Raw genomic sequence first — 6,745 nt, forward strand, 5'->3', positions numbered from 1 at the left:
CATTTGGCTGAAATCTCATGATTTAATCAAATAACTGATTTTGGTGTGACCCCATGGCCTTTTCTCTAGCTCCAGCCTTGTACACTACAAGCTGGGTGTAATGAGCAGTACTACAGCCTCAAGTCAAGGATCTGCTTAGATATCAGTTGCCAGAACATTTCCTCGCCGGAACGTTGTTTGGTGTTTTGGGGACTTGCCACACATTGAAAAGGCACATTCCTGGGGTCACTTACAAACCAGCAGTGCACCGCAAATCTACAACGACCACCAGATTGGACCAATCCAGGACAACTGGCGTATAAGTATAAGTGAGGCATTCACTCGTTTAGTGTTTCTCTTTGTACTTCGTCTAGACATGATGTCTCCAAAATATATCGTCTCTGTCTCTGTGAAAACCTCATTATGTCCAAAACTGTTTATTTTCAGGAAAGAATAAATAAAAAATAAAAATTAACAAGCTCCATCCCTACATACTGTACACAGGAGTGCAGAATATAGCCGAAACCAACTCGGGACACCGGCATCCTGCATTGTATGTGTGTACGTATAGATGGCCTCTGTAGATTTCCACGTTTCTGATGATGTGGTCCTCCCATGAAATGTCATCAAGTTCATTTCGCAGCATTCTTGTGCATAGACTCCATCCAGGGCCTGTTCCTGCAGTGCCGCGATGCAGCCATGCCTCGGCCCTCAGCAGAACTGATTCTACTGTTTGAACAGTAGAATCAGAACTCTGAGGCCATCTCGAGGTCATCTCCCATCTCGCATTTCCCCACGTTCCTCATCCCATACAAGGCATTCCAGGCCATTCAAGTGCCCTCCAGACCTCCATTCCAGTACACATTCCACTCCACTTGTGCAATGCATTAACCACTTAAGCCCTATTTTATATATCCACTATTCTATAATAGGCTGAAGTATGAAGCCTGTCCCAGATCTAGAAAGACCAGGGTTCAACGACAACGAATGGTTCTGACGCAACACGGCATGGATAGAATATATTAGACATTCTAGAAGCATTCATATAGCACCCTATATGACTGTGAATACAGGTGCAAGCCCTCCGTTGGTGTTGCTAAGCAGCTTCATTGACGACAGCCTTCCATCCCCAGAAGAACGGATGGTTGCATAAGGTGGTGCGTGCCGTGCAGCACAACACCGAGCCTCACTCTCATCAGCACCATTCTCCTTCATGACAGTCCGAGTCAGTCAACGTACCATATATACTCCCTATCTGTCTCCCTAATTCCTGTCTACCTGCTGTACTATCAATCAGAAAATCCGCAAAGAACATAAGAAAAGGGCAAAAGATCACATTACGACATCAAGTAAAAGTATCAATAGTGCAATGCAGAAATACTCTGTTACAAGTAGAAGTCTGTTATTCAGAATTTACTTGAATAAGAGTATAAAAGTATTGGAATCAAAATGTGCTTAAAGTGCCAAAAGTACTCCTGAAGCAGAAATCTCCCATTTCATGTTTTCAAAATGTATAAAATTACAAAACATACATTGACCACTATTTAAAAATAGCATATCTATAAGCTCACAACACATCGCATTGTGAGATTGTAGATCGGATATTTTCAAATAGTGGTCAATGTATGTTTTGCAATAAGAATGCAGACCACAGATTCCTAGAGGGTGGATTCTGAAGGCTCGTAGGGGCGGATTCTGAAGCGGAGGTGGATCCTGAAGGCTCATACTACCCAATAGAATAATGGCACTAATGTGCACGTTCCAGGTAGGGAGTGCTCCGTTGTGTTCACTTGGACCGTGCAGAGGTGCCAAAAGTCGGGGTGACCAAGATTTACTCTTCTGTCCCCCATGGTTTACACATTCTAATAGCGCTAAGTCTGCTCATGCAACCTTTGCACCGCTCAACACGGCGACTCGCTCACTGCCGCTCGTTCGACGGTGTCTCACAGGGCTAAAGGTCGCCTGAGACGGCGCGCCTCTGTCATGGTCAATAGAAAACAAGCGGCCCTTTACAAGAACCTAACCATACTGGTTTTAGGATTCTTTAGAATCTGGGTCCGTTGAAGGCGGATTCTAAAGAATCTACAGTCCGCCTCCAAGAATCCACCTCCTGCCTGGGTTTCTGTGGTCTGCATTCTGACCAAGGTTATTATAGTAAACGAAAACTAACTAAAAAACGAAAAATAGAATGGAAAAACATTTTAGTAAACGAAAACTAACTGAAACGGTATTGTGTGTTTACAAAACAAACTAAAATAAACTAAAATTATAGAGAAAATCTCCTTAGTTTTCGTCTTTTGTCTTTCGTGGAAATAAAAAATAAAAAACACCAGTTGGTGAGGTCAAAGAGAGAAGTCTAAACATTCCTGCCACTCTCAACAATATGATGTTTGGTTGATTTTCTTTATTAGACAATACTTTTTCCGGAGCTTTTTTAATCTCACCCCTGACAAATACCACATTAAGACTAAAACTAACACTAAAACTAATAAAAACTAAACTAAAACTAAGCATTTTCAAAAAATAAAAACGAAACAAAACTAGCAACCTCACTTTAAAAACTAAACTGTTATTGAAAACAAAACCTCAAAACTAATAAAAATAAAAACAAATGGAAAAATCCAAAATTATAACCTTGATTCAGACAAGTGTGGAGCACGTGGGCCCTGGCCCGCCAGCGTTCGAATCCAACCCGAGGCCCTGCAGAGATGCTATTTGTTACGCAGCTTCTAATTCTTTCTTTTGATGCAATTACAAACAGAAGATGTGAGAAGCAATTGTTCTTCAACCAACCGAACCCTATAGCGTCGCTATTCTGGGGTAAACATTTGGGGAAAAATAGAACTTCTACAAGCTCACAACTTGTGAGCTTGTAGTCACAAGCTTGCGGTCACGGCAGGCCGTGGCAGATGGCCGTCCACCCTAGAGCTTGGTTCTGCCTGACGTTTTCTTCTGCCTGCTTCTGCCTGAACAGGGGCGTCACAAGGGGTAGGAAAGTGGGACTGAGTTACTAGGGCCCAAGGTGGAGGGGCCTTAATTATTTTATACTTTAGCTATTGAAAAATAGCAGATATACAAGCTCACAGCGCGGCACCGAGTGCAGCGCTGCGAGCTTGTAGATCTGCTATTTTTGAAAAGTCGTGAAAATGTGTGCACATTTTTGAATATATGTATTTTTAAGCGAACATTTGTGAATAAGATTTTGCTTCTGGGGGGTCCCTGGAACTAAATATTTTGAGATGGGGGTCCGTGACCAAATACATGTCATCTTGGGGGTCCTTCACATGAAAAGGTTTGAGCTCCACTGACAAACATAGGTTTAAAAAAAAAAAAAAAAAACTCAGAAGAATTTGAAATATTCAAAGATTTTCATGATTTTTCAAAAATAGCAGATCTACAAGCTCGCAGCGCGGCACTCGGTGCCGCGCTGTGAGCTTGTAGATCTGCTATTTTTCAATAGTTAAAGCACGGGGGCCCCGCAGTGAATCCTTGTACCAAGGGCCCAGAATTTGGTGTGACGCTCCTGTGCCTGAATGCTTTCATTCTGGAAAGAATGCTTGCTCGGGTCGGGGCAATGTTGGGCCTTTGTTCTATGTGTAAAGTGTCTTGAGACAACTTGTGATTTGCGACTTGTGATTTGGCACTACAATTACGTTTATTTGAATTTAATTACCATTAGTGCGACAACACATTAAGCTCTATCACTTCATCAAATGCCTGAACACCCGAGTTTCTGCTCGGCTACCATCGGACTACTGAACAAGGCATGAAGGCCGCCTGCATGAGATGGTTTTTAACTATAATATGTGTGGTTTACCTTTTGAGCTGACCTGACTTTTTTTTACATTACCATGCTGCACAAACTGGTCTTTGAAACATCACCTTAAGAAATATTGAACCTGCAATACTACTATAACTAAACAACTTACTCCAATCCAATTCTTTTAAGAATTAATGTGCTATCCAAAACATGCGTTTACCACTTTCACTGTTATATAATGCATTAATGATTGTTGATTGAATATTGACTACATTGTTTAAATGTATTGTCCAAATGAAAAGCACAAAGTAACATCATGTGAGACTCTTTAATCAAGCTTGATGAGCTATGTTGTGTTTTCTACAAAACGATTAAATATTGAATATAATTGCACCCCTGTCATTTACTACTTACTAGAAATGATGTTAAATGTCAGTCGGGTGCTCAGCCATGCCACACATTCTATTCTATCTATACTCCATTGAAGAGAGAGAGAGAGGAGAGAGTATGTTGAAGTTACAGGAAGATCTTTGCTGACCAGAGCTGCCCTCAGAAGAGGCTTTTCAATGAATTCAAGCCAGGAGGAGGCATTGGTCACCAGTCACCACACCACACCACACCACACCACATCACACCATGTACTGCAGTCTGCATGAAACAAATAGAGTTGTTACTAGAAGCAGTGCTCTTCCGAGCACAGGTCTACACCATTGATTGATTGATTGATTGAAGAATTTATTAGAAGTTTGCAATAGAAAAAAGTACAGTTTCATGACAGTACAAATCACTGGTACAAGGTCAACTAAAAGGAGATCCTAGAAAGCCGAGGCTTATTTCCACAGGAACCACACTTTTAAGTATCTCATATAACATTGAAAGACAGACGGATAGAACATAGTACTTTATCTAGGATAATATCAGTTTCAAAAGCATAACATCAAATACAAAGGCAGAAAAAGAGAAAAAAAAAGAAAAGAAAAAAAAAGGGGGGGGGGGAGCATGGGGGCTTATTCTATTTACAAGTCACGGGTAGCAGCTGTCTGAAGGTGACTTTTCATACCAATTTTGAAGGAGGCTAGGGATTTTCTCTCCTTTAGGGCTTGTGGAAGGGCATTCCACATGTTGATGGTGTAGCAGGAGAATGAGTTAGAGCCTTGTTTAGTGTTAAATCTACGTTGATGATGATTAGTGGAGCTGCCTCTGGTGTTGTGATCGTGAACATCCTTGACCTTTAAAGGTCCTACACCATGCATTTAAAAATAATTTATATAACACTGTTTGTGTCCCAAAAACGTTTTTGAAAAGGTTTGAGGCTAAATTACCACTCCTGAATACAGAGCCCCTGTCATTTCTGCCTGGCTTTCAGAGCATTTTCAGCTGCAGTACCACCTTGTCCTGAGTGGGAGGACTGCGCTATTGAGCCAGTTTTGGCCCCACACTCCTCCCCACCTCCTGCTCAGCAGGCCTGCCCACCCCTCCCCAACCCTCTCCCAGCTCCTCCTGCCTCCTTCTCAGGCCTGCCCACCCCTCCCCAACCCTCTCCCAGCTCCTCCTGCCTCCTTCTCAGGCCTTGTGACATCAAAAATCTGACATTTCACAAACAACAATCAGGACCGTTCTGAGACATGCTAACATAGATCTGCCCATAAACTGAGAAAGACACAATGGTCAGAAATAGGACTTTGTGAGGATAGAAGTTGCTGGTGGGACACCAAGAAAATACATAAAAATTGGAAAAATGAAAATTCATGGTGTAGTCCCTTTAAGAAGTAGTTTGTCAGGTACTGTACATGGGAATCTTGGAGGTGTAGTGTATCTTGTACACCAGGCCCATTGTAAGATGCTGTACTCTGTCAGCCACTTTGAGCCATCCCACGCTTTCGTGGTGATGATCGGTAAGGTGGGTCTGAGTTTGTTCAAAACTGACCAATCCTGCAAACTTTGGAAGCCAATTGTAGCCAATCAGGATGGAATATGGAAAATCGGACATATCCATGATGATCACATGACTGTAGAGATACTGTCTACCGATTTGTAGGATGTGTGGACAAAATCTCTAAGAGTAGTGTACAGTGGCATCCAGGGAGTGCGTGTGCTCATTTTGGCAGCAACCGGGCCAACGGCGCCGGAGATTAGCTAGTAACAAACTGGAGGACACACGGACGCACGCACACACGCACAAACGGACGGACAGGGGCGAAAACATACTCTCCCCCATGCCTTCGGCTGGTGGAGACAAAAAGAAAGGAGACTGCGTCTGTCTTTTTAGACCACCCGTGGACATGGGCAGCCATAGACAGTGTTTTAAATCTGGCAGTTAAAGAGTCCAACATCATGTCATCATGTGTTTAATCCTGAAATGGCCGATGAGTGTCCATGCAACAGCCAAGCACCCTGTTGAAGTGTCCTTGAGCAAGGCATTGGGCACCGTTCATTGCTCATTTACTTTGAAGTATAACTCTGGAAGACTGTCTTAAAAATAATAACAGTTCAATGTACAACTTCAATGTGTCTAACTTTTATTTTCCTCCTCAGAAAAAAAAGAAGAAAAAAAAAAGAAAAAACAGAACCAGGATACTGAAGGTATTTTAAGTACATCAGTCCGGACACTTTTACATCAACCCAAGATGTTCAGAAAGGCACGGGTCCAGATCACAGAGAATCAATATCATTTTTGATATTTGCCCTTTGCGCCTCACTGCGTCAATGACAAAACGTGCCTTGTCATTTCTCATTTCTTTCCCAGCGGCCATCTCCAGCTCAGCTTCGGTTAACAGCTTAATTTCAAAGAGTTTGTCGAGGAGAATGTTGAGACTGGCGTCTGAAATGCTGTCAATGAACCTGCTCCGCCCAGGAAACCATGTGTCTTCTGTTTCAAGACTCCGTGTGCACTGACCTTGTTCACTTTGTTGTCTTCTTATAGCGGGAGATGAAAAGTTGATACAGCCTTCCCACGCACAGACAGAGCTGTTATTGCCTCTTAGAAAGAGCTCAACACTCTTAAAC

Source organism: Nannobrachium achirus (assembly GCF_963921795.1).
Source record: "Nannobrachium achirus genome assembly, chromosome: 13".
Lineage (NCBI taxonomy): Eukaryota > Metazoa > Chordata > Actinopteri > Myctophiformes > Myctophidae > Nannobrachium > Nannobrachium achirus.